The sequence below is a fragment of the Erpetoichthys calabaricus genome, chromosome 3 (genome assembly GCF_900747795.2).
Source record: "Erpetoichthys calabaricus chromosome 3, fErpCal1.3, whole genome shotgun sequence".
Taxonomy (NCBI): domain Eukaryota; kingdom Metazoa; phylum Chordata; class Cladistia; order Polypteriformes; family Polypteridae; genus Erpetoichthys; species Erpetoichthys calabaricus.
Genome location: NC_041396.2, coordinates 173937084 through 173957420, shown reverse-complemented (window position 1 = coordinate 173957420; position 20337 = coordinate 173937084). Strand labels below are relative to the sequence as shown.

The window sequence follows — 20337 nt, the reverse complement described above, 5'->3', positions numbered from 1 at the left end:
ATGAAGAGAAGGAATCACATTACATGACAGATGTAGTCAAAAATAGAGCCGTTTTATTGAACAAAGTTTGCAAACAACTTAAACTAAAATTTTTACAACATATTTTTAACCATCCAAAGAGGCATTTAGACTTAGTAAAATATCCAATGGTGCTTATCAAAAGTTGTATTGCACTGAACATGTCTTAGAAAAGGAGTAAGTAGTAAATATTTTTTTTAAACCATCTACACTTTGTTAATGTTAATCTCTGTCCACTGACACGTTAAAGTGACTTTTTAAACAACTTTACCATCATTAAACTATGTAATATTTAAACTAATAAATAATAACAATACAATAAATAATAGTGCAACTTCCAGTAATAATACTATTACTTCCAATACTTCAAAGCCCAGGTGCATTACACATTATTCACCAAATTAAAATAAGATAAAATAAAACAAGTGCAACTTGGTGATGACATCTTTACCAACTGAACCATCATTAAGGCAAACTGCATTAATATGGACCATGCTTCAATCTAAGCTATAATAAAACTGCAACTTGCATTTATAATGCTATTTGTGGTATAGCTGTATAGAAGCATATTAGGGCCACAGTGAAGAAAAAAAAAATAAGGACACTGAAGAAAAAAAACAACTATATGTTGAGATTAAAGTCGACATTTCCACTTTATTCTCATAGTTTATTTTATCATTAAAGTAGAATGTCATAAACTAAACTTCATCCTAAAATCAATGTTTACTAGATTTCCTCAAACCCCGTCATAAGTTAATGTAGCAGTCGCTTCTTAAACTGACTTCCTCTACACTAAGAGGAGGCGCAGACAGCGATTGCTGCACAGAATACATTCACTTCATGATATTCCTGCTGTCAGAAAATGTAGAATGCTAAGATTTTCATGATGAAATGCATTAAAGCAGGTATTAAACATGCACGGTAGTGCTGCTCCCTTGCAGTTTGAGGTCCCCAGGTGTATGTTCAGTGTAGAGAACTTTATGGCAGGAGTGACAAGGCTCTAAAAAACTGGATGTATGAATGGGTATCGCATAGGTTTAACTTAAATATAGTGTAAATTTTGGGTTTGTGGTCTGGTGGTCGGAGACACGAACACAGAATTCAATGGATGTTCTTCTGAGTGGGCTTTCTTTATTTCATGCGTGCTGTCTCTGTCTGATGTACCAAACCCGCAGTTCCTATCTTTCCTTTTTCTTTCTCCACATAACCAATCACCACATGATAAACGTCTTTGTGAAATTAAACGTAGTTATAAACTTAGACCACGGAGTGTTCAGAATTTTAAAGACATCTTCGTTATACATATTTAATTATGCCATCCATTCAGGGTTGCGCCCATCCCAGTAAGCATTGTGTGCGAGGCAGGAGCAAATCCTGAACGTGGCGCCAGCACATTGCAGGGTGAATACGAGCAATACATACACTAGCAGGGTTAATACAGCATAACAAAACCTGACATCCTACATGACTTTGAAAGGAAACTGAAGCACACCGAGTAAACCCACCAGAAAAACATGCAAATTCAAGGCAGGGAACACCCGAGACACACTTGCTGCGAGGCAGCAGTGCAACCTCCACGCCACTGTGGCCCCACATGATTAATACAAGCTTTAATGCATTTGATCATGAAAATGATATCAAGTATTTATCTTAGCATTCTAAATGTTCAGGGAGCAGGAATATCATGAAATTAATGTCTTCTGTGTGCTGCCTGCACCTCCTCTTAGTGCAAGAGGAAGTCAGTTTAAGAAGCACGTAGCGATTAACATGGCTCTGGGAACACTTAACACAAAGCATTTAATGTGCTACATAACTTATGATGGGGGTTGAGAAAATCTAGTAAATTATTCATTTTAAGATGAAGTTTAGTTTACGATGTTCTACTTTAATAACAAATTATGAGAATAAAGTCAACATGTCGACTTTAATCTCGACAAACGGCGAGAATAAAGTAGAAATGTCAAGAATAAAGTCAACATGTCATCACACTATTACACAGTACTCAGGTACATTACACAGTATTGAAAAAAAATAAAACAAGTACAACTTGGCTTGCAGTATTATCCAGTAGTATAGAAACAGTATTCACACATTTGAACATAATGGTCCAAATCTGACCTTTTAAATCCAAAGTATTTTCAGACTACAGACGTGACTCCTTTTTCCAGCAAAAGTTCTTCTGTGTCATCATGTTCAACTTTATTGTCTGCTACAGCTTCATTTTCAGAATGTTCTCTGTCCATTTTCACCGCGCAATACCCCCACTACAGCATGTACTCTGTTGCATGTGTTTAGTGGTGTAGCAGTGAAAAAAGTCCCCCCTTAAACAGTTTCCCGCTGCGCCACATTTCGAACGTTGTTTAGGCAATTTAAACCGGTGTTGCGGTATAAGAAAAATCCATATCATAACAAAAATAAATGGTTTTTGGTATGAACCGGTATACTGCCCAGCACTATCACATACCCATTTTAGAATCGCAGGTGAATATTTTTGTCTTTGTAATGGGGAGGAGAACTGGAAACTCAAAGAAAAACCCTTGTGGACACTGATTCCTTATATCTGGGATACTATATCTATAAGGCAGGGTTCCTAAACTCTAAACCACTATGTTACCCTGAACCTAAACATACTTAATGCAAACACTTCATGTTGGAATTGCCATAGGAACTGATTCTGCATCAGATGTTGATATTAGCAAGTCACACTTGCCCATTTGAGCCAGATCATCAAATATTTTTATTTTTGTGTTGTGTGACATTACCAGATTTTATTTTTTTAGACAATCCATGCAGATATTAAATGATCATGTAACTTATGCGTTCCTAGAGCTATGTGTATTTGTTATTCACATTAAGATGCCCTTTGTTGTAGTAAAAGGAAATAATGTGGACTGAGATGGCCTTGGCAGCATTCTTTCTACTCTTCTGCACCAGGGGTGCCAATAATTGTAGGCCTACCTTGTTAACTGTATATTCATTTCAGACCTATTCAATACATACAGTAGGCAGTCTTTAGCTCATGTTTACCATGAAATGAAAGAAATTGTTGCAGTATGCGTCCACAACCAAGTATTTGGCAAGTACTCCTCTCAAAATTTACTTTAAACTGCAATATCCTTTCCAACTTAGAACTGTTTTTGAGCCTACTATTGAAGTCTTGATTTGTTATTCCAAATGTCTTCAATCAGGTCCCCTCCTTTCCCATTTTCCATTCCTGAATCATCAGGGTAACGTATTTTTTAGACTTCCAATTCCCCACTAGTGTAATTTCCATTATTCTAGCTATTCTTTTTCTATATCTACTTATCCAGTTCACATTCACAGAGTTACTTTATCCTGATAACATTGGGCACAAGGCAGGATCTATTGCAAACAGATTCATTTGAAGCTGTTTTTTGTGCACAGGAGGAAAAATATTTGAACAGTGATGTTCACTTTTTACAGAAACCATCACTCACGCTCCACTTACTTTCTTGTCATTCTGTCTTCTTGGCCATATCTGATTTGTGCTAATTATTATACCTCTTTATGTTTATATGCTACATGTGAAAGGTGTTCAGATTCAAAATAATTGCACTTTACATATTCATGTTTCATTTTCCAGCTCACATACTGTATGTTGAATGTGAGAATTACATTGGAATTCAATGAATTATTTCAGTATCAATATAAATTAAAATTACATTATTTCAAAAGTAAGTAAAAAATGTAAAATGTTCAATTACACAAAATACTTTATATAGACAATACTTTATGCAGGCATATGAACCAAAATGCAATATGCACAACTAAAGTATTGAAGATTGTTGGCAAGGATTGGCACATTGGCAGTGTTGGTTAGTGGCATAGGACAGTCGAAGGGCCTGATATGAAACCAAGGGATTAAGATTAACAGTGTCAACAAAGCGTGCCACCAATGGGCTATAATCCTAACATCCACCAGAATGGAAGTATTATCTGTGAAGGCAATGGAGTATATGAATCACCTTGTATGTCTGGCAGGTAAAAGTGAGAACTTCTTGGCTTATAGGCTGCTGCATATGATATTTAGTTAGGAAGGTTGGGACCTTGCTTCACTTTAAGTAGAAAGGTCATGGAATACAGGAAGCTGGTACTTCCTCTAAAAATATTAAATGGAAGTATGGAGTCCCTGACACAAATGAGTGACTATCTAAAATAGGCAGCCTAAAAGCTACCCTAGAGAGTGACCCTTTCTAATGGTAAACATACTTTTTAAGTGATCAGTTGGGCAAGTTGCCCTCATATAGACAGTGTTTAAAACCATGGCTGTAAAACTTTTTAAATTACTATTTCTCAGATATTCACCATTGCCATATGTTTAACAGCGTGCTATGTTTTCTCTCTGATTTGCAGAGCCTGATCATTTTTTACTTAATAATTCTGTTGCCTCCTCTGTAGGCAACGTTTGGTTTAATGTTACAATGTCATATCATATATCAGCGTTTCTCAACCTTTAAGTATTTGTAACCCGAGTTTTCATAACAGTTTTAATCGCGACCCCCTAAATTTTTTTTGTAACCCTAATAAAATTTATTCCTATATTTTTTGCTGCCGATACACTGCTACAAGTTAAAAATTTCCCTACGAATAGCGAAATTACTCCACATATGGCAACATTTGCACCCCCTTTTTTGTTAGGGGGCGCACCCCACAGTTTGAGAACCGCTGTCATATATAATGCAAAAATGGCAAATCTTTGAATACTTTAACTTTTCAAGGAAATGTTTCAATCTGCCATAAATAATGTACATGAAAAGGTTTAAGACAAAGGCACCTCTTTTGCCCTCTACTATTGTTTTCTGTAGGATTATATTTATTTTCTCTGTGTTTAAAGTAAGATCTCTATCTTAGAAATTATCTCAGGCATTTGACTTTACTGTTGTGAAATTGTTGAATATTAAGCCATTACTTGGATTATGTGTTAAACAGTGCTTTGTATTACAGATTTTCTCCTGTTGAATGAAATCCTATCTTTATAATGCTGGTGTAGTTATCATTTTATAATGAAATCTCCAGAATGAAAATATTTCCTTAAGTAGTAATCCTAATTGTCTATATATTTAAGCTATTTCTTTCTTGCCAAGTTCATAAAGTAAATTGGTACAAAGGTAGACCATAATGAGCATATATTATTGTAGTATTGCTGGTTTTTCAGAAGTTTATTAATTAACTGTCATGCTTTGGCATTAACTTGGTTCTGGGTGGGGCACTTAAGGACATTCAAAAATTTGTCCCTAAGCCACTCCTGTATTGTCTTTGCTTTGTGCTTAGGGTCATTACTCTGTTGGAAGGTGAGACTTTCACCTGGTCTCAGGCTTAAGCTCCCAGAGTTCTTTAAATACTGTTTGGCAAACTTGAAGTGGGAGTGAGCAGCTCTACTGTAACCATCTGATTGACGGACTGCTACTGAGATGGTCATCCTTCTGAATGGTTCTCCCATCTCAGTAGAAGACTTCCAAAGCTCTGTTCAAGTGTCTGTTGGGTGTTTGGTCACCGTCATGACCCAAGGCCCATCTTTCCTGGTTATCCAGTTTAGCTGAAAAGCCAACTCAAGGAAGACTGCTGGTGGTTTCAAACTTCTTCAGTTTCACAATTATTGAGGCCACTATACTCCTGGGAACACTCAAAGCCTTAGTAATGTTTTATACACTTTTGCTTGATTTATACCCCACTGCAGTTTTATCATGAAGGTCTGCAGGAAGTTCATTGGACTTCATTCATTGGAGATAGCTTGGTTTTTGTCCTGACCTGCAGTGTGAATTGTGAGACTGTATATACACAGGTGTGTGCCTTTTTAAACTTCAGTCAAGTTTTAAACTCATGTCAAGAATAAATAAAACAAAAAGGGTGCACCTGACCACAATTTGAAGTGCCACATCAAAGGGTCTAAGTACTTACATACTGTAAATGGGAGATTTCACTTTTTGATTTTTAATACATTTAGAAATAACATGTTTTCACTTTGACATTATGGGTTATCGAGTATAGATCAATGGACAGAAATTGCATATTTAACCATTTAAACTTAAATATACAGCACAATAAAGTACAGAAAGTGAAGGGGTTCAATACTTTCTAAATCCACTGTAACTGTAAGATGCATTGTTTAATAGACAAGAAGTACAGTATATACAAGAGAAAATTACTCAACCTGTAGGTGAGACCATTAGTGGAGTCGAAAGGGGATTCTATATTAGAATCTAACTGTGACTCATTCATTTATATTGGAGAAAACTATTATGGTGATAGAAAATACTGATGGATCCATCTATCCATATTTTCCTCAACATCCTATGTTTTAGGTGGTAGGGTGGTAATGCCTATTCTGGCAGCAGTAGTTACAAAGCAGGGCCGCTTATAATGTAAGGCAGTTATATATAAAAGATATTGAACTGCAAAAGAACCCCAACAAATACAGAAAGGAATATTAAGAAGCTAATTAAGTACTGGAACAATATATTGTTAAAAGTGCATAATATTTGCTTAGGAATAAGCAGAAGTTATTTTGGCACTTATACGTTTCCAAATTAGATATAAATTTGTAAAATTATAAATTACACATTGTGCAAACAAGTTTTATAGCTTTAGTACCTAGGAATCTTAGTAAATGACTAGAAAAGCCAAGCAAAATGACACCTTTTATTGGCTAACTAGAAAGATTACAATATGCAAGCTTTCGAGGCAACTCAGTATCTTGCCTGAAGAAGGGGCCTGAGTTGCCTCGAAAGCTTGCATATTGTAATCTTTCTAGTTAGCCAATAAAAGGTGTCATTTTGCTTGGCTTTTCTCTACATTCATAATGGCTAACACGGTACAACACCCTAGTACTACAGTAAATGACTAGTAAGTTAATTTGGTGTAAAATAAACCTGGCTGTGTAAACCTTTAAGTATTTTTACCACTAGGTGGAGCCCCTGCATTATTTATTATTCTTTTTAAACTTCTGCAGTTCATAAAATGTTAGTGCCACTTATTATTTATATAATTATTATAATTTTTTGCTTGTAGAAGTAAACTGCAGTATTAGTATGCTTTTTTTGCTTGAAGGAAGTAAATTAAAGTTCAAATTAATATGTAATATATAGTCCTGTGTTAAAAACAAAAATGGCTCAGTATTTACAGGTTTAGTTCAGTCTAAGTTTATGAAAGTATTCTTACAAAGTAAGCAGTCTTTCTTTTGATAAATTGTGGATGTCTAAGAAAATTTGACATTTTGATGTAGCGTAGTGTGTAGTTAGTACACTGTTGATGATTATGGTGGGAAGCTTTAGGGATGTCAAACATACAATTAAAATACCTGTTCTGTATATTCATGCTGTCTTGGTTTTTTACACAGTGACTGTTTATTGTTACTGCTATTATTACTGGATCGATACTGCAGTTTTCTTTTTCACCAATATTTGTAATTTAGACACAAAACCTTTAACTAGTTTTATATCTTGTTCCCATCAAACTATCATTTATGACAGTTTAAATTAGGAACCAATGTCTCTTCTAAATATAATTATCAAGTTATTCGATGTTCCTTTTGAAGAATTGACTTTCGTACCATAAAAGTGTCCATCCTCATATCAGTACAAAATACCAGTCTTTCTGAGAATCATTTGTCAAATGATAAATTAAAATATAAATTAGATGTTTTTAAGACAAAAAATAAAAACTGAATGTCATAAAACTCACAGTGAATTTTGAGAATTAATTTATCAAAAGGTTTAAAAAATAACAAGTGATTTAGGAATCCTAGTGAACACAGATGTCTCACTAATCAGTAAGTGTAAATTGTATGATAACACCTTAATTCCACCCAGAAAGCAACTCGGCAGCTAGAGTAGAAGTGGGTATAAAGCATCGTGTGGCCAACTATTATAGTAAAATAGATGAAAAGTGTATTAGCTGAAAGTAATGTAAAATCTAGTAATGAGAAGCACAACAGAGTAGTGGTAGAGTAGCAAGAAAATTGTTGCATTATCTTTAATGACAAATTGACATCAAAAACCATATTATGAGAACATTTTCAGCATTAAAGGTAAATGAAACATGCAAAATGAAGACAGATAGTATAGTATTTTAGTTTTCTCAAGTGTTTTGGTAGCTTGAAATTTACCCTGATTTTGTGAGTGTGGGTGTTTGCATCAGTTGGATTGGTGTCTCATATTGGTTCCTAACTTGGGCCTGATGATCCTGTGATAGGCTGTAGTTCTCCTTGACACTCTAATTAAATAACCAGGCATTTTCTGATATATAACTTAATTAAGCATGTTGAAAACAGCTTTACTACTTGATTTAGATCTGCTTAAAAATAGAATAGAAAGAATAGTATGAAAAAAAACTTAACTCAGTAAACCTTTTATTTTATTTACCATTTAAGAACTTCTGCAAAGTACTACATATATTATTGTGAAGATGTATTTGAAGAGGAATTTGAGTTTTTCACTTGACCTGGTTGTCATATTCAAGGCTAGCCTGATAGTCTGGAGTAACTTGAAAACATAACTGCTAATCAAAAAAAGCTTGGCACATGTGGAATTTCTTGAGATGTTCTTTTCATCACATATCAGGAAATTTATAAGACATGTTCAAAGACCATACTCACCTTAGTAACTGTCTCTCAGTTATTGCTATCATGGAAACATCACTAATCCCTAAATGCAGGAACTACTGGGCTACTACAGTCACTGTGGTTAGACAGTCTCTGATTCATCTCTGTCTCTTTTTGATTTCCAAACTCCTCCATCCAACTTAAATTATGTTTAATTTTGTCTATGCAGTGGTAAACCAAAACATTATGTAGAACTAAATAATATGGTGTTGCTCCTCTCTGTGCTGGCAAAACACCTTTGGCCAATCAAGGCATGGACTCTGCAAGACTTTTGAAGGTGTCCTGTAATATCTGGCACCAGGGCATTAGCAGCAGATTCTATATGTTGCAATGTGGAGCTTCAGCAGATTGGACTTGTTGTTCAGTTTGAATGAGATCTGAGGAATTTGGAGGATAGGACAACACCTTGAACTCAAACCATTCCCGAACCCATCATGCAAAGCATCACAGACCCTCCCCTGGAAGGTCTTCTTCCCATTGTATATCCTGGGGTATCACTTTCCCAGCACATACTTGACAATACATGTGATGCAACAAAAAATGGTGATCTTCTTCTATTCTTCTATTGATTCAAGGTCCAGTTTTGATGTTCATGTGCCAATTGTGGGTGTTTTTGATGGTGGGCATGTGTTAACATTGGCACTCTGTCTGGCTTGTGTCTACACTGTCACAGCAGGGATCGATGCACTTTTTGTTGTGCCACATTTCTACTGTAACCAGCTTTAAAATTCTCTGCAGTTTGTTCCACAATAAACCTTCTATTGATTTATGCTAAATGGTATAGCGCTTATTGACCTCTCGCATCGATTAATCTTGGCCACCAAAGACCCTGCCAGAGGCTTGTGAATTTTTTTTTCCTCCTTAGCCCACTGTCAGTAGGTACTCTCCACGGGTGACTGAGAACACCCTACAAGCCTTGCTGTTTTGAAAATGCTCTGACCCAGTAATCCGGCCATAAGGACTTTCCTTTACCAAAATCAGTCAAGTCTTTACACTTGCCCATATATTTTGCATTCAGTAATTCATCTATGAGTACCTAATTTCAGTTTACCATCTAGTATATCCCTCACCTTACCACGTGCCATTGCTACCAGATAATTGTCATTCGGTTCATATGGGAGTGGTCATAATTGATTAGATCATCAGTGTTTATTACTGGGCATGAGTTCAGTTGTACATTTTCAGATTGCTTTTTGTATTTGAGTTTTTATGTAGTATATTATGTGTAATGTTGCAACTTTATGATATATTGCATATTAAGCGGTTAATCTTATTAAGACCAGGAGACGTTCGTAGCAACTGTGATGCATGGCAATAAATTTCAAGTTCATGTTCAAGTTAAGTTTTACATCTTTAATTACACTGAAATGCAATTTTGTTATTTTTACTTGCATTTATTTTGAATTTAAGTCAGCCATAAGCAATTTGAAACACGCTGTCTCTGATCTGTTGGACACAATATCACAAATTGATGACATCTGTCTCTGTAGTTAGGGAGTCAGGTATGAAGTGCATGACTCCTAATACTTTCAACTAGCAAAACTTGTATGAAGGTCTTTATAAGCCATTAAGATGAAAAACATGTCAAGAAAGAAACTTGTTTTTGTTTATTTAAAAAAAAGTGTAATATTAAACCTGAATTTTAAACTATATTTTAAATTATTTTTAATATACAGTATAGTATCAGTAAGCTTATATTAAACTTTATACTCTTCACCTCATATCCCATGAACAATTTGTGTTTAAAAAAAAAAAAAAAAAACCTATGGAAGAATGCTTTAAGGACAGATAACTGTAATAAGGTTGTACAACATTCTTTGTAATCATGTGAATATTAACAGTTGCAACAGTTGAATCTGTGCACAAAACATGCAGTTATATTTGTTGTTATATTAGTTTCACCTGCTTAATTATAAAGGCAGGTCTTTATTTGTTAGTTGGCTTCATTATAAACAATTCTACAATTAGGTTGTAGTGTATTTTGTATTTATAAAGCTTACTTTCATTTTAAGCACAGTTTCTTATGAACTGTTACAGATACAGTGTCTTTAAATCTTAGCTTAAAACACAACACACCAGTTATGAATTAACACAAAAAAAACAGCATACATCCATTCACATAAATATTTGTATTTTTTGAACTATAATAATAATGGTTATTCAAGTGTCAATCTCAGAACTCTCCCTAGTTTATCGGTTGTCCAGTCCCACAATTGTCATCAGGCATTATATCACATCACAGGCACACAATGACAATTCCAACAGATTTGTCAACAGAGTAGCAAAGTTATTGAATTAAAAAAGAACATGAAATACACCTAATAATGCTAACGGTTTGAGAAAAATAATAATGAATAGCAATGCATTTTGAAATAAGAGCAGATAGCTGAATCTGTTCTCACAAGCCAGTTTACTTTTAAGTAAATTTAATGACTAAATTAAGTTCTGTCCTATGAGTATGACATCTGCTGTTTGGCATTGCTTTCATTACCTTTAATCACATAACAAAGCAAGAGTGAGTTCTAATTGAATCCATTAACTGGTGAGTTGCTCTGCAAGTTGGCTGAAGACAGTCAGGTCATATTATAAGTTCTGGTACATTTTTGACACCTTCTTAATCTAATTCATTCAAGTATGGACATCAAGTATTTACTTGTGAAATCTGGTAAAGGGTTCCAAGGCATGTTTGTAATTGTGGACAGCATAATATTCTGAGACTTTTTTTTATTAAGGATAGTCATGGCAAATGATATTCGTAGAGAACTACTAGCTCTTGTGTTTTGTTTTGATACTGCAAAGAGAAAACACTGAATGTTGTGCACTTGGCTTTTCAGGTTGACTTTGCTGAAAGTCTCTGCAGAGTTAAATTACTGTTTGCAAAAGGTTATCATCCAGATTAGCAATTAATTTAATAAGTCAACAAAACACCAAAGCAAATTCTTCTGAGAGTATTCTAAGTATTGGCTAGGGGTTAAGTTCTTTCCATTTTTGTTGTCTGTAATTTATAGCAACAAAACACTTAAGCATACTTAAAAACTTCTTAGTGGTTAAGCTTCCTGGATTTTAAATTTGAACTAACACTATTACACTGTAAACAAAATAGGTTTCAGATGATTGTTTAAAAGTTATTGTTAAGTAAATTTTTATAAAGTGTAACTTTGTTTGCAGTGAAAGAGTGTGTTCATTTTCCTTTGTTTAACTTTGTGTAGCAGCTTTTCTATAATCCATTCAATCAATAAATGAAAACAAAGTACTTGTATAAATAGCAAAGATATTTCTACACATCTCTTACTGATACCTGTAAATAAAACATACTCTAGCCTCTCTGCCTTTCACCCATGTTCATGTTAAAATTAACCTTTATCTGCACAGTATGGGCAGAAATTTCCACTCTGTTGTGCACTGAAATCAGTGATTTAGAGCAAGCTGGTAAAATAAGACAGTCTAAGTTAAAATTTGCAGGTACTTGTATTTTAGGTTAACCTTGAATACTGCAATGATTCTACTGGACAGCCATGCAAGGCTAATGTTGATTGTCTCACTCCATAACAAAAAAAATCTAGGTGTTTTGATTGATGAAGTAAAAAAGATAATTTTGAATTTTCTTTAAGATTTCAAGATGGTTCCTTACAGAGTATATTGAATTTTGACTAAGTAAACTGAAATTGAGTAAACTCTAGGTAAACTCTGGGAAGAATAATTCATTCAGCAGTGTGAATAATTATACTCGGCATCTGCACAGAATTAAACATATACCAGTGTAAACAGTGCTTGAGCTTTTCAGAGAAAGGCAAACAAAACATCTTAGCTGTAAGTGGTATTTGGCAGTATTTTATCCAAGCTATGGCTTTGGAACAAGTATTTAATGTTCATCTCTTTCAGTGTTCCTTGTTGTAGCATCAACTTAATTGAAAACATGCACATTTGCAGTAATAGCATTTTAAGGCCAGGTAATAAAATAACTGTTAATGCCTACACTTTAGGGTAATTTAATTAACATTGTCAAGGTCACAGGGTAATAAAATTTTAAAATAAAAAAGATTCTATCAGATAAGAGTCTAATAACTATATTAATTAAATGTAATTTGTATCTTACATGCTTTTTAGCATGCACAGGAAATAACTTGGTATAGGTAAGGGATGGAGTACCAAAAAAAGTTATTCATACATTAATACCAAGAACTCTGACCCAAGCAACAATATACCTGAAAGGTGATGATTGGTGAAAAGGCCTAAGATGTGCAAAATACTTAAATCAATTTATATGCTATTCAGGAAATGATTGAAGAACCAAGAGTTTATAAGACTATATACCCAGTTAGGGATGTCTTGGTAGTTTGGTGCCAAGTCTTTACCAAAATTAAGAAAATGTAACAGTACTAGCTTTTTTGTAGTATCTGTAGTACCATCCATCCATCCAAATGAACATTAATACTGGATCTGTGTGTGATTGCAACGTGTCAAATTATTTTGGAAGGTACAATAACTCCCACAAGTAATAATTAAGTAATAACTGCATATAAAAATAGCTTACCATGGTGATGATATAGCACCGTATTAGAAAAAACAGCTCATGTAATTTGTGAATGGCTTTGTGTTAAAGGCAGGAGAACTTCAGTTTGTGATTGTGGCTATTGTGCTTATAATAAAGAAAAAAAAACAGTGTCACACATAGACTTTTGTAATTGCCACTTTATTTCATTATGGAGTTAGCTCAGAAAATGAGTTGTGTGTGCTTTGAGAGCTCAATGATTCTGTTTACATACGAGTTATAATTGTTTAACTTGTTGTGTCCTAGATTTGTAAGATTAGATGAAATGATGGCTAGATGAATTGCTTTTTTGATACAGTGTTCCATACAGACCTGATAAAGGGATTGAAGTTTCACATTTGTTCTGATTATAATAAGAATATTAACAGATATCTGTTCATTTTTTAATTGCTGTGTACAGTTTGGGTTGAGGAGGAGCCATCCACACATCCACTGTTACAAATATAGGACAGATGAAGAAAGTAAACAATGACTTTCAAATAAGGTGACTATTTGGCTTGTTTACACCACTGTTGAAATTAGCTACTGTATTTTTTAATTCCAAAATAAAATTTTGTGTTTAAGTCTTTAAAGTACAAAGCACAACTCGTTATTAATGCAAGTACTGTACTTTGTTAACCAAAATGCATAATTTCCAAAACATACAATTAGCAGAATGTGCAAAACTGCATACTTTAGAGTGGACTATAAATCTGCAAACACCACATTTGTGTCATTCTTTGAAAGCAAACAAAAATTCATTAGTGTACATGTAATCTCTAACATGTGACAAATGTAATGAAAGTGCATACTTCATATATTTAAACAGCGAGTTATTGAATGTAATGCAGTCTATTAGCCACGATTACAAGTAATTGACTATGGACAAGGTCAGTTAATTGTCTAATTCTGGATTTGTACAAAGGAGTTTGTGACATTTGAAATATGAAGTTAGTCAGCTCTTTGCCTTTTTCCTGAACCTGATTAATCTGCTGGTTTTTTTCAGGGCAAGTTCCTTGTATCATATGATATCAGATAATGCTGTTTGTTCAGTGCCCCACATGAGTGAGGCATAACAGTATACTTTCAAGTGCAGCAAAATGTACAGTAATGGTACTTCAGTGGTAAGGTATCATCTCACAGTTTACAGTTTTTGTGTCCATCTATATAACTGTTATGAAATTTGCCTAATCCATTTCAAAATCAAGAAAGACCCTTAACCATCTTGGATGCATTAAGATACACTAACTATTATAGAGCCAATTTAACCTAACTTTGCATGTTTTTGGTATATAGATGGAGTACTTTGAGGTAGGACTGAGTAATATGGCCTAAAATGTATATCACAGTATAATTGTAGTTATGGATAATAATAGTGTATATCATTATATATAGTGTTTTCTTATAATTTCAATACAGCATGACTTAAATGGAGTAAAATACATGGATAACAAGTTTTTATTGCTTGACTTAACTGTGAGGTTATTTAGCTACTGTGTTGTTTCTTTAGTATTTATATAATTTCTCCCTTCTAAGAACATTTTATTTTGCAGATGTGCAAAAATATAAACATTGACTAAATAAATAAATACATAATTCTTAAAATCTTTGAAAATTTAAATATACACTACTACAAAAATAAGTTAAAAATATATTTAAGTTTTAAAATAATGACTCCTTAAGTATTCAAACTGCCCCACAGTGTAAAACGTTGAAAAGAAGGGTGCATTGCACACACTTGGGTTGTGCTACAATTTACAACTTATCTGGCTTAACGTGTAGAATAGACCTGACAGGTCACAGTGTTCTCACCAGTTCTCCGTACCCTTTAAGAAGCTGTAGTGTTTGCAAGTATGCTGAGCCATTTCTTGGATAATTTGAACATTTTTGGAAACTGCTTTAAAACACTCTTGGAAAAACTGTCCACTTTTCTATTGTTGCTTTTCCCCATTTCCCCTCATATTTATGCATGCAGACCGACTCTCCAAACACATGCATTTGTTTCCACAGAAAAGACAAGAGAATACCTACATGTTTTTATTGGTCACAGTGACAGATACGTCATAAACCAGATGTCTGAAATTAATACTGAACTTAACATATTTTCAAATATCAGCAAGGTGAAATTTTGTGATCTAATTGGAGCTAAAATAGAAGCAGAATTGTAAACTATGATGGATCTAGAGTAAAAATGTCCAAATCTTGTTTGCAATGAATTGACGGTACACACTCTACAAATAATAAAATTTGTTATGTGCTGGTATAGCTAAATTCCCACTGTCCCACATATTTCTACAAGTATACCCACAATACTGTTTATACCACCGACATGTACCTTAAGAAAAACTCATGCACATGTGGGGGGAATCTGAAAATCCAATAAAGTAAATGCTAAGACTGGGATTCCAACCATTGAATGTGGACATGTGAAACACCAGTACTATCTACTGTACTCTTAGAATAGAAGTTTACAATTTCATTTACAGTAGATATTACCAGGGATCTTATTTATAAAACTTTACTCACCAGGTTTAGATTTATTACACAAAGAAAAGTGTGGCAAATCAAAAGCACAATGAAATGTGCATGTCACATACAATATGTTTTCAGTTATCATCGGTCAGGGTGATCTGTGGACTTTTAAAATTGGTGCAGCAATAGTATCACACTAGAATGTACTGTACATGCTAGAATTATTATTAGGGAGTAAAAGTAGTCCAAGATTACTGTTTCTATAATGGAATTTATTTCTGAAGTTCTTTTTATAATTAATGTAGCCATACTATGTTGTATTTTTAGAGTTATATGTAATTGGTTTCTATGCCGTAATACCAAAAAAAAAATACAATTTGCAAAAACTACTACTAATTTTATATTGTTTTTGAAACCTTGATATCATCTTGCAGATATCCGATGATAATAATTGGGGCATAATGGTTCTGATTCACCTTTTTAACAGTAACAGAAGGATACAGCAAATCAAATATAATTAACATTTTTGACAGCACTCTCCCCTCATAGTGGACTCAGATAGAAAAGGGTATGCAATTTCTAGCATATAAAAGTCCAATCAATGTACTGCATTTTTTTTTTTTTGCAGGTGCACTCTCCAAACACATGCAAATACTTCAAATACTGCATATTCTCAGACCACAACAACTGAATTCCTGATATACAGTTCAAAGCTCAGTCATGCATCAACATCAGTACAGACAGTATAACTTTTGTTATATGAACATGTCAAAGTGTAATCAGTATTTTAAATGATTACCTCCTTCCCAGTGTAACTCAGAATCGCTCATGTCACACAGCTGGTAAAACTGATTATTAAGGCTTTGTAAATGAGCAGCAGGGAGCTGAAGATAAGTTCTTAGGTGATCCTTTGTCAAATTAATTGGAAATGTATGTTTGAAAATACAATTATTTTATCACGCAGGATTAAAATATGACATATTTTGTTTAAATAATTTCACACCCTTTATTGTCTACCAAAACACACAGCAAAATAATTTAGAATTTGTTGATTAAAAATATTTTGAAGAATGAACTAATAGAGCAATATAAATTTGTGTTTAAGACATATGTTTTCACTATAGTAGGTAGGTGAACTAAACATTTGAGTCGTAGGGTGCATAAAGGCTGAGAATTCCCTATGGAAACAAAAGAATCATGTAAAATGGTATACAGTGCTTTGTATCCAGCCCACAAACATTTTTTTTAACATAATGATTATCACAACATCAAATTTTAATTAGTTTGGTTGGAATTTTTTTATTCATAAATCAAACACTTTTTCACTGTGATGACCAAAAAAGAAAGAGAGAAACTATTAATCATATAAAGCAATTATAAAAATTCCAAAAACTTAAAAATCTAAATTTGTAAGTATTAATCTCCCAGTTCAGTTTTTGGTTGAACCACCTCCCGCATCAGTCACTATTAATTTTGCACAACATGATGCTGTCACCAACACAGTGGAAATGGTGTTGCTTGTCTGACTTAGAGGTAGATTTGTGCCATACATCCTGCTTAGTATTTAAGCCAAAGAGTTCCACTTTCATCTCATCAGACGTCAAAACTTCATGATACATCTTTGCAGTGTCTTCCAAGGGGCTTTGGAAATTCTTTACATGCAAGGATATTTTTTAGTCAGGGTTTTTTCTTAAAATTTAGAGAAGATTGAATGAAGTAATTTTCTATACATATTAATAAAAGGCAAAGCCCTCACTGACTGACTGATTGACTGACTGACTCATCACTAATTCTCGAACTTCCCGTGTAGGTGGAAGGCTGAAATTTGGCAGGCTCATTCCTTACAGCTTACTTACAAAAGTTTGGCAGGTTTCATTTCGAAATTCTACGCATAATGGTCATAACTGGAACATGTTTTTTGTCCATATACTCTAATGAAGGAGGCGGAGTCACGTATCGCGTCATCACGCCTCCTACGTAATCACGTGAACTAAAAACAAGGAAGAGATTTACAGCACGAGTCAAACGCGGGAACAAAGGTAAATGACGTTGTTCACTGTCTTTTAATACTGTGTAACCATACATATTAACACATGTGCAATTAAACGTGTGCATTTATGGGGTGATTTCTCAGGCTTAAAAGCTCGCCTTTTACTAAAAAGGTAAATGCAAAACTATTTTCAATCATTCTATGATCTGCTTCTCACAACTGAAGGCACCGTGGCTGATGTTACGTCACTTGCTGTCCAACCATAAGCGTTACCTGGTAGGTAACCAGCCACTCACTTCACTCCCTTACGGGAATCGAACCTCTGAGGTTTTCTTTTGTTCTTAATTAAAATTTAAAAGCAATACTTCACCGCTGTGAAGCCCCTCTAGCGCTGACGTCTGAGGTTCGATTACCGTAAGCAAGTGCAGTGAGTGTGTAATTACATTCACGGCATTCGTAGTCTGATTCACAATCTGATTGTATGGGTGGTTACCTACCAGGTAACGCTTATAGTTGGCCACCAAGTCAGGTCGAAGTGATCACTCGAGTAAAGGCAGCTTCACAAAAAAACAGATCCTTAACAAACTGTTATTAGTATATTTTCCCTCAATTTAAAAAGGTTTTATTTTCTTCTTAATAAAAATTTAAAAGCGGTACTTCGCCGGTGCGAAGCGCGTGGATTTGACCGACTGACACATACAGACATATTCATGAGTGCAGGTACTTCGGAAAGAAAGCACGGTGTAAACCTAAAGTTTAAATTAAGTTCATAGACCTACAAAAGGTTGCCATTCATTTGAGGCAAGATTGCTTTTCTTCTGTACAACTATACGTTGCATTCTCAAGAGTGTGCTTGCACGGCTTCGGATATAGATATATATATATATATATATATGCATGTATGTCTATATATAAATATATAAGCTTGTAAGTACTGCCTTACTTCTCTTTAAGAAAGGAAGATGTAATGATACTTGATTTAAACGATTCCATGTCTTGCTGGGTTTGCTTAGCTTATTGTCAGTATCTTTACACCTTTTTTTAAGACTTATTGACTGAAACGGGCTTTCACGAAAAAAGTTAGGGCTTTGCTACAGGATACACCCTCCACAAGTTAAGCAAGTAAAAATAAAATATATATTTCTGTTTTATTTAAACCTTGTAAGTTCGTATGCATAGCCCCATTTGGCTGTTTTATTTATTTTTTTCTTTCTTCAGTAATATTTAATCTCCTTAAAGAAAAAGAACATATCCATTTTACTTTTTTTGTATCTCTTTAGTAATATTTTAGTGTAAAAGGATAACTAGTATTTAAACCTTTTATGTTACTTTATAAATTTATTTTACACAATGTTGAAAAATTAATAAGAAAACTACATATTTTGGCAGCTGCTGCTTTAATTTTCAATGAAATGAAAAAAGCTCTCCAAGAGAAAACGTCAATGAAGAAGAAACAGTTTGCACTATCTATAAATGAATAACCCTCATTTATAAAAGTTTGCTGCAGATGACTTAACTGAAAATAAATGAATATTTCCTATGTGTATAATACATATTTATCTATTTTACTTATGCCTTTATTCCAGCAACTTACAACATCTGAGGTACAATTTGTTACATTACTTTTGTTTTTTGCAGCACAGGCAGGTGAAGTGACTTCCTCAGGGTCACACAGTGGTGTCAGTACCAGGATTTGAACTGACAAGCTCCGGGTTTACTGAAATATTACTGAAGAAAGAAAAAAAACCAAAACGGGCAAATGGGGCTATGCATACAGATGTCCATCCATTATCCAACCCGCTATATCCTAAATACAGGAGCCAATAAGTAGATATGTATATATACAGTATATATACAGTATATATATATATATATATATATATATATATATATATATATATATATATATATATATATATATATATATATATATGTGAATGTATGTATGTATATATGTATATATGTATGTCTATATTTATATATATATATATGTAGATATGTAAATTTGTATATGTATATATATATATATATATATGTATATGTGGATGTGTATATGTATATATACGTATGTATATGTAGATATGTGTATATGTAGATATGTATATATGTTTATGTATATATATAGTTACATAACCTCTTTAACACACTACTTCTCCGCTGCGAAGCGCGGGTATTTTGCTATATATATATATATATATATATATATATATAGCAAAATACCCGCGCTTCGCAGCAGAGAAGTAGTGTGTAGTATATATATATAGTGTGTAGTATATATATGTATATATGACAGAAACACTCATAACAATGACAACACAATTACATATATATATATATATGTATATGTACATATGTATATATATATGTGTCAATCTATCTATGTATGTATGTCTAGATATATATATATATATATAGATATATATATGTATATATATGTGTATATATATCTAGATGTGTATATATGTATATATGTAAATATATATATATATATATATATATATATATATATATATATATATGTATATATATGTATATATATGTGTGTGTGGGTATGTATATGTGTGTGTTTATGTATGTGTGTGTATATATGTTGATATGTGTATATATATATATATATATATATATATATATATATATATATATATATATATAATATGTGGATGTGTATATGTATATATATATGTAGATATGTGTATATGTAGATAT

General features: G+C 33.4%; 1 protein-coding gene across 1 annotated transcript in view; it reads left to right on the top strand.

Annotated features, from left to right (window-relative positions):
* The window catches only part of rngtt (RNA guanylyltransferase and 5'-phosphatase), a 947965-nt gene that overhangs the window by 46915 nt on the left and 880713 nt on the right, over nt 1-20337 (top strand).